Here is a 9,761-nt window from a genome sequence, read left to right on the forward strand (position 1 = left end):
AAGTTAATTAAATTAAGTCAGGTTAAATATTTGATAATATAAAAATCATTTAGAAATATATTATTCTTAGGTGAGTCTTATTTAGGGTTAAGTATTAGATACGTTTTCACGTGTCCATGTGTTCGACACTCGGACTTCCTTAGTGCTATACTATTAGTGATCAGTACACTTGCTGGTTTTGTGTGGCATCTTTAGGGATTTCGTTTAATAAATTTAAAGCTTAGTTATGAAAGCATCGTTATACACACATCAGAAACCCTAAATTGATTATCGTTTGTATGATTTATGTTATATGAATGGAAATCTTTTGAGTGATTCTTGTGTGTGTTAGTTACCTTTGATTAATCTTCTAGCAACTACACTGTTTGTTTCTGATTCTTCCTTAAACAAACGGTTTTCTTTCCTAAAATAGTAACTGTTATTAACTCTCTTGTCGACACATTTATTGTGTGACTTATGACTTTATTGTCAGGTCCCCGATTTCAGCTGGATCTTACTCAAATCATGTCATAACTCACACAATTAAATGTGTCGACAAGGGAGTTAATGACGGGTTGCTATATTAAGAAAGATTACTGTTTATTAAAGGCGGAATCAATAATAAAACAAGGTAGTTGCTATCAATATTCATATGTAACTGACACACACAAGAATCACTCAAAACATTTCCATTCATACGAAGATCATCATACAGAAAGGATAATCGATTTAGGGTTTCTTGTAGGAAAACGGCAGTGGCTCAATAAATATTCTCACTTAGTATCGTATGCAGCCACGTATTTTTCCGTGTTGTGTCCTTATTCTCAGGTGTGCCCTAGTTATTCCTTTTGTAGGCCTGACACCTTTGGACAGCTGTCATTCCTTCTAGAAACCCTAAATGCTAAAACATATTCAAATTACATATTCAGAAATAATCCTAAGTGTAAAACAAGTCTTCCGGGTAGGCTTTGCATCAATTTTCTCTTTCCGAGTATGCTCTGCCATCCTCATAACTTGGTAACATAGAAGTGTGCTCAGGATCAGTTTCCGAGTAGACTTTTCTTGAAGAGTATTATACCAAGTAAAATACTCACCGGCTAGACTTCAATCTTCTTGACTTTGCCAGACTTTTCCCGACAAACCCTTACGAGCAACCTTATTCTTCAATGGTCCCTTCAACCCTTTGCTAGAAGATAGCTTATTAGAAAAGTATGCTTGGTAGCACTGTTCCTTGCTTGAATTGAACCTTGCCCGATGATTCTTAAGATATTCCATCAAGACATCAAGCATACTTGGACCATACTTATTAATGATACCTTGCTCGGTCTTCCAATTACTTGGCTTCCTGATCTTGGTTAGCCTAAAGCTTACTCGGGAGTGAACTTTACTTGGCTATGAAGAACAGACTTGCTTAATAAAGTGATCCTTGCCCAGATAAGCATAAACTAGTGAACCATGACCGGTAATACACTAATTTGCAAACCCTGCCCTACCATATCCACTAAAGAAGACTTCAAGAAGATAACCCTGCCCGATAGACAGAATATCGTACCCAGCTAAGTGAAAGCTTGCTCGGAAGACTAAGGTGTGCCCGGATCCATACTTAGCGAATTCTGAGGAGGTTGAGAAGATTTCAATCTTCAATCTAGTCAGTTTTGGGTCAAATCATGACTCAACAATCTCCCCCTAGATTGGAACACCTCAGCAGTCCCAAAACACATCTATAGTTACTTACATAGGATTAAAAATACACATCAAATTCAAAATCAAAGTTACATAATCAAATTACATAAACAATTACGTATTTAAAAGTCTGTCAAAAAACATTACAAAGTAAATCCTACTCTATGAGTCTTGTCTCTTCCTCTCATTGTACGCAACTTGTCTTCTGTCAACTATTACTGATGCAGCTCTCAGCTTAAAGATATCAAGGATTTGGTAGTGAATATGACTTTCTGGAATAACCAAATCCCTTATATCCATAAGACCTTCATCATGCAGGTAAGTCAAGTCTTCATCTGTTTTGATTATCCCCAGTACCTTTCCATCAGAGTTTCTTAGCACATACTTGTCAACATCTTCTTTATAATCAATCTCAGTAATGATGCCATTCTTTCGAACTGTGTAGTTGGGGCGTGTCATTCTTCTTTGAAGACTGATGCATGTATTCATGTTTGACAAAGAATTTCTATCTTTGACAATTATCTTGTAGTTCCTTTCAGCAATGTCCATCCTTCTTAACTTTGCAGTTCTCTTAGATCTGTGTAATTAGACAGTTTTCCAGTTTCTCTTTTCATTTAGGAATGGGAAACCTTTGTCAGCTTCGTCTCTTAAGTATTTGGATAGATTATTCTGTTGTCTTCCAGCCCTCCTGCTTCTGTTTCTGTAATCATACAAACTGAGATCTGCCATCCTCTCAAGTTGTTCATGAGTGTATTCATGAAAGTCACTCCTCACAACAATGTCTCTCAGTTGCCTACTTTCCATAATTACTTTAAGAGACTCAGTAACAGAATCATAGTAGAGTTGTCTTGGTAGATCCACATCTAATTGTGGTCTTTCTGTTCTTTGGGATCCACTCCTACTTGATTCACCTCTTCCACCTTGTGGATATCTTTTTGAAATTGGCGGCCTGAAAGGAATAGACTTCTTGGGTTTTCTAGGCTCCAAGTTGAAAGTTTTAATGTAGACTGATTCTACCATTTCAGGTGGAATGTGAATAAGTTCATCAACATTGTGTCCTGCCTCTTTCCATAGAATTTTTATCATTTTTTGTATTCCAGTATTGTTTGACAATCATGCAGGCACAAACACTCCATCAACAAATCTTCTAGGGGTTATCATTTTCCCATAGAGCCTTTTTCCAGTCAGCCTTTTGCATGTAGAAAAGTTCTTTCAAGTCTTGCTTTTCTAAGGAATTAAATGAAGCTTCATCCATTCCCCTTTGATTAATCATTATGCCCCTTAGAATATTGATCATCTCTTCATTCTCCCAAGGAACAATTAGTTCATCTTCAGGTTCAGGCTTAACTTCTTGAGGGGTTGGGGTTTCAACCGGTCTGACTTGTTCTTTTGACTTTTCCCTCAAGGTTTGAATTTTTTTTTCTTTGTTTGAGGTTCATTAGTTGGTTCATACTGCTTGGATGAGCTCTCAGTTTGTACCATCTTAAATTTCTCCTTTCTTTTAAGTTTATTGTACTGGTTCAACACTGATTCTCTTGATAAGTTCCCAACTATCTCAGGCTTTACCCCTTTCTCCAGCAGGTATCCACACATACCTCTAAACTTCTTTTTCAAAGTTTCCAACTTTTCAATCTTTTCATTTTCTTTTACACATTTTTCTATCACTTTCTCTCTTTCACTATTGTAGAGATCTTGAAGCTTATCATGATTGAAGTGGCTCAAATCTTTTTCAGAATATCCATGCCTCCTTAGATATTCTCTTTGTTTCTGAGCATCTCTATTCTTTTGTTGCATTGCTCTTTTGTTCTTTTCATTTTCTTTCTCAAGTCTCTGATTTAACTCATCATCATTCATAGCAGCCAAAGTCTCAAAACTTATCCCAAATCTTCTCAATTTCACAACTAATGGATGTTTCCTTTTAGCTTCCATCATACTCAGCTCAATGTTTGCCCTTTGTTCCTCAGTCATTGTGACATGAGGGGACACAACCCTGGCAGCTTTAACTCCTTTTCCATCATTATCATTATTATCATCAGATTCACCAGACCCATCCTCTTTTTTTGTTGATTCATGAACTGCATCAATTTTGGGTTCATCTGAAGGGATGTTCTGGGTTTGGTTCACTCATAACAGGAACATCAGGAACACCTTGAACATTTTCTCCTGGTTGCAAGGTTTGCAGTGGGACTGCCCTGATTGTACTATCTTCATCATCAGGAGTTTCAACATAACATTTATTCTTCTCATCCCATTTTCCTCTCTTCTTAGGTCTTTCATGTTTAGACTGTTCAGGTACCCTTTTTCTTGAGTATTTCTTTCGATACTTGGGATCATTCACATACTCCCATTCATCTGGGTTCTGTCTAATGTCATCTTTAATCTGTTGAGCCCATTTCTTTGCAGCCATTGAGGCAATGGACTCACCAATCTCCTCTTCATTCATCATTTCCGTATTCAGATTTGTAGGTTCAGCAGTTTCATTTGAATTCTTTTCAGATTGACTTTGGGTTTGAAACATGCTAACCACTATGGCTAAGGAATTGTCTACTTCCTCATCTCTCTTCAAATTAATCAAAGCCTCAATCACATCTGGATCAGCCACTTCTTCATTAATTACTTTTGCCAAATTGGCTTGGTTGATCAAGGTTTCCTGCTCTTCCAGCTCCTCTAGAGTCAAGGTGTGGGCCAAAATTTCCCTCTCCCTTGTCTCTCTCAATATATTTTCTTGTTCTCTTCTGGAAGCAGCAGCAGCTTCAACATCATCTTTAAACAAAGTATCTTTCTCTGGATAAGCCTTAACAGGCTCTTTTACAGTTACTTTAGCCTTTCCTTTACTCAATCTTCTCTGGATCTCTTCTTTAGTTTTAGGCTCAACTTCATCAATCTCTATCCAGTCTTTCCATCTCTTCATCATACTCTACAGTCTTGGAGGATTCTGTTTGTTCAGTTTCTGGTTCAGTGAGTATCAACTCCTAAGTAGCAGCATCTTCTTCATTCATTACATCAGTTTGAATGTCAGTTAGATTATCATTAGCCACATCAGTCAAGACATCAGTATCTTCATCATATAATTTTTCATTTTCATTTCCAGTTTCTTCTTCATTTCTCATCTCTTCCTCCTCCTCACTCCATACCACATTCAAAACTTCATCATTCATAACATAATTTTGTTCTCCAACATCTGATTTATCACCTTCATAATCAGCATCCTCTAATCTCCTTTCATCACTTTCCTCACCATCATCATATGCATTCATGATGCATGTCAAACCATTTATAGTCTCCACATCTGTATCCTTCTCAGTTTCAACATTTATCACAGAATTAGTTGGCTCATTCACATTCTCCCCCTATTTTGGGGCAGCTGAGGTCTTCTCAACCTCCTGCTCCAAGGCTTGAATTCTCAATTCAGCTCTAACCAACTTATCCAACAACATAACATTCTCTATGGTCATCTCCTCATTCCTCTTTTTCTTTGGGTGGTGATGTAGAGAAAGGTTCATAATCAGGTTGTTCTTGAGTTGTAGTTTGATTTTGGATAATGGGTTGTGGTGGTGATTGTGTATGAGGTGGGCTTGGAATAAATGGATCTGAGTGAATTAGGCTAGTGATTTGTGGTATTTGTGGTGTTGGGGATATAAGAGTTGTTGTGTCAGGCTGGCTCAAGGTTAAGGTTTGAGATGGGGATTGAGTAGTTTGGTGTGGTGGAGTTTGTGGTGGTGATGGTATAATGGGTTGGTCAATGTGTAATGGTGATTGTGGTGGTGTTGGAATATGTAGGTCAGTTGGTAATGGATGGTGTGGTGGAGTTTGTGGTGGTTGTTCAGGTTCTTCAATTTGCTCCCCCTGATCCAGTGCAACATCATTCATGGCTACTCCATCCCCTCCTTCATCTCCATCATGATCATCATCTCCACCTTCAGAACTATCATCCTCACTCTCAACATCATCTTCACCTCCTTCCTCCTCTGAGCTTTACTCAGGCACTGGTATACTCTCCAAATCATGGTTCAACAACCATGGTAATATTTCAAAAGGAGTGTTGGAATTGAATCTGTTTGCCCTTCCAGGATTTGCAATTCTTCTATATGTGTCTGGATCCTGCAGCTGATGTGTCATACCAATTGTGGGCAAATCATGCAATCCCCTGTTAAAGATTATCTGTAGGAATCTAGGGTATTGCAAGAATCTATCCTCTTCTGCCTTCTTCAAATTTCCAACCATGCCATCAAATATCATCTTAGAAAAATTGAAAGGCAGATCATATATAATCCAACAGTGGCATTTGCTAAATCACGACTCATCAGAGTCCATGATCCTTTTCTTGGAGCAAACCCCTGTATCACATGGTGAATCAAGAACCTATACAACATTGAAAACATCCCCTTTTGAAATTGTCCATCATGGACAGTTCCCTCATACCCCATCGTCTGCTCAAAGATCCTCATCAAATGATCAGTATTGAAATTAATACGGTTATGGTCATCATCACGTAACTATAGACACCTTCTTATCATTCCTTCTGTAACATGAATCTCATGGCTCGCAACAGTTGCTTCAATTCTTTTCCCATGTATGTCATCCACAAGTCTTGCAGAACGCCAAAAATCTAGGGAATGATTTCTGTAGATGATTGGGCATTCTGTGAAAGCAAATCGCACATTGGATCTAGCCATCCAAGAAATCATCCTCTCCACTGGCTCATTGTTGGGAGTGACCTCCAACAGTGCGCACATATTTTGCTTTGGTTCAAAGGCATACTTAGGTTAAACTTCCTTCTTTTTCTGCCATGTCTGATCTTCGACAAATTAATAACCTAAACACAAAAATAGAGTATTAGTAATCAAGTATCTAATCGAAGCCCATTATAGTCTAATTGTTATCGGAAAACACATTATCATTGCTTACCAAGTCGGAATTAGGGGGATGATTAAAATTAGGTTTGTATTAGAGACGAATATGATAAGTCGGTTAGGTTTTTTTGAGAGGAAGCAGTTGTAGAAGAAGGAGAGAGAGAGAGAGAAAATAATGTTGAAAATATCCCTAACTCCCCCTTTTATACCTTTTGAATGTGGGTTTTAAATGAATTTTGTCATGTAGTGAATTATTAGCTGTCAAACATAATAATCTTATCCAATTTAAAACCTTACCCGATAAAAATTAAAAGGTTAAACTTTGCCCGGAAAAATTTTCGTTATTAATTGACAAAGTTTACCCGGCATCTTACACTTACAAACCTTGCTTGGTCAAGTTAACTAATTTGAATTCTAGTAAAGATGAAGAAAGCTTACCCGAAATACTAGATTTCTTGAGAACTTAATCACAAGACTAATAATCAAGTATAAAATATCAAATAAGCATCCTTGCTAGGAATCAATTAAGATACCCAAATAAAATTTCTCAAATATAAATAAAGTAACTCAATCTTGCATAAATCCTATCTGAATCAGAATGACATTCAACCAAGTATATTTTGAGGTATGGTATGCCCGAGCAACCTTTTTAGTGTATAGTGTCACACCCCGATCGTGATGGCGGAAAAATCGAGGTGCGGCGACTAAGTCGTGATTGTTGAGCACAATAGTATAAAAGTCTAAATGCATAAACATAACCAAAATGTCAAATATTACATCAACCAGGTAACATGAAACAAATTGTTTTAATACAAAATATCAAGTTTCCAACAACTCCTAGTCTAGCCTTCATCTTTCTAAGGCCTCTAAACTTGCTAGGGATTTCTTGCTGCATTATTTCCTGAAAACATGTAACAAACTGTCAACTACATAAAGTAGATGAGTGAATTCATAGGTTTAAAGAAAAGAGTTTTATACACAAACATACTAGTATAGGTTGTAGGGGTTTATATATAGGGTGTACCTGCGGCTAACCCACCACTCCTACAACTTATACTACTATGTTTGGGTATAATTCCCAGTTTTTAAAATGGTTTGTAAGAAAAGATCTCTTGGTTTTCCCACAGAGGTTTTTGTAGTAAGTCAAACATGAAATGTTCTCCTGGGCTCTCAACGGGCTTATCAATCTCCCATTAGAGTCGTATGTGATAAGATTACTCAAAGATTGCGGTCTCCCAACGGTACATGTAGCACATAACAGTTAAGCATAAACAAGGACATATAGATTTGAGCATGCTAAGTTTACTAGATAAACCAACACCAAAATCCCATTGTTTACTAGTATCCAAGATGATGGTGAACAAATGATGATGATGATGAATGATGATGAAACCCAATGATCACACAAGACTTGATTGAACTCACGCAAGACTTAAACCAAGACTACCTCGTTCTTGCCATCCAGGACTCAGCTAGGTTCTACCGAGAGTAGGATAGACACCCCAAAGAATCCTGGGTTCCCTTGGTCCCTACCGAGAATAGTATAGGTCCTCAAGAGTTATGGATTTCACCGAGACTAGTATGAAATCCCATGAGTTACGAGTGCCACCGAGAATAGAATGCCACTCATGGTCGTGAGTTCTACCGAGAGTAGAATAGACTCTCGCGTCCAATTCAACTCATGATGTTTTGATCTCTAGATTTCCATGCTGACACAATGACTATGATGATATGAATTTGATTCCCGTTCCCATGATGTCAATGTTCACAGAATTTCCCATACTCATTGATTTCCAATGTTCTTAGATCTCCATGAGTTAATGGGTTTTCCCCATGTTCATAGATTTCCAAAGTTTATAGATTACCAAGAAGCTCGTGGATTTCCGCACGTGTGTAGAAATCCAAATGTTTATAGTTTAAAGAATGTTTGCATAAATGATTTTATCCAAACGTGTAAAGTTACCATGTTTAATCCAAATGTTTATAGTTTAAAGAATGTTTGCATAAATGATTTTATCCAAACGTGTAAAGTTACCATGTTTCCACCCCATAGTTTTGAAAAGCTTAAATAGGGGCTATGAACTCACCTTGATCTTGGGTTAGGATGGTGCTACAATAGATCTCCTTAGCCTAGAGTTGGACATATATATAAGGTTAACAACGTGTTATAAGTCTAAGAAAACGAGCTTACGTGACCTCGAGCAAAAACTGGGTTTTAAAGACGAAAACAGCTTGGTTCTGGCTTGATTCGATCGAATAGGAACACGTTCGATCGAATAGGAACTTGTTCGATCGAATAGACACACATTCGATCGAATAGACACACATTCGATCGAATAGACACACATTCGATCGAATAGACACACATTCGATCGAATCTGAGGCACACTCGATCGAACTAGAAACACATTTGGTCGAACCAGTTGGGAAAACTCGTTCGGTCGAACATGGAACTTGTTCGATCGAATAGACACTCGTTCGATCGAATACGAAACTCATTCGGTCGAATGAGTTGGAGACCATTCGGTTGCTTTCCTATTCGGTCGACCGGACTGGTTCGATCGACTGGTTCGATCGAATGGGCTGATTCGATCGACTGATTCGATCGAATGAGTCTGATTCGACTCCTTCAAGCTGGGCGACGGAGAAAACTACGGGTTTTTCAGATTTTCCAGATTTTTGACCCAAAATCGAAGTTTTTGACATGGAAATGCTCGGGATTGAAGGGACTATCGATTCCCAGTGATTTTAAACACAAAAGCCTGCATTTTGACACCAAAACAAGACGGTTTTTGACCCGAAAACTCAAGAAACGAAAATGGGTGTTTTTGCTCGATTTGAGGCCGAAAATGGTTATGAAAATGGATGATTTTCAAGAAGATCTTACCAAGAACAACAACAAACAGATTTGTGGACTCGGATTTGAAGTTTGAAGACTTTCTCTCTCTAGTTTCTCTCTCTAGAATGAGAGTGTTTGGGTGGGAAGTGTTGGTGGAAATGAAAGAGATGGTGTAAGAATACTTGATTTTCCGCTTAAATACTCGGGTGACTCGGGTTCGGGTTTAGGCTACCGACGGGTCAAGACTAGTCGAGTTCATAAGTTTTTAAACAAACTAAAACTTTTTCAGCAAAACTTTTATAAAACCATTTTCCGAATAATTATTTGAAATCTTTTTAAATAAGAATATTTAATTTTTCGAAAGCATAAAAATTAATATTTTTCAGGCGTAAATGTCGTTTTATAAA

This window comes from Bidens hawaiensis, unplaced genomic scaffold, assembly GCF_021521415.1.
Source record: "Bidens hawaiensis isolate Kalapana, Puna unplaced genomic scaffold, B.hawaiensis_p1.1 tig00001336_1, whole genome shotgun sequence".
Classification (NCBI taxonomy): Eukaryota; Viridiplantae; Streptophyta; class Magnoliopsida; order Asterales; family Asteraceae; genus Bidens; species Bidens hawaiensis.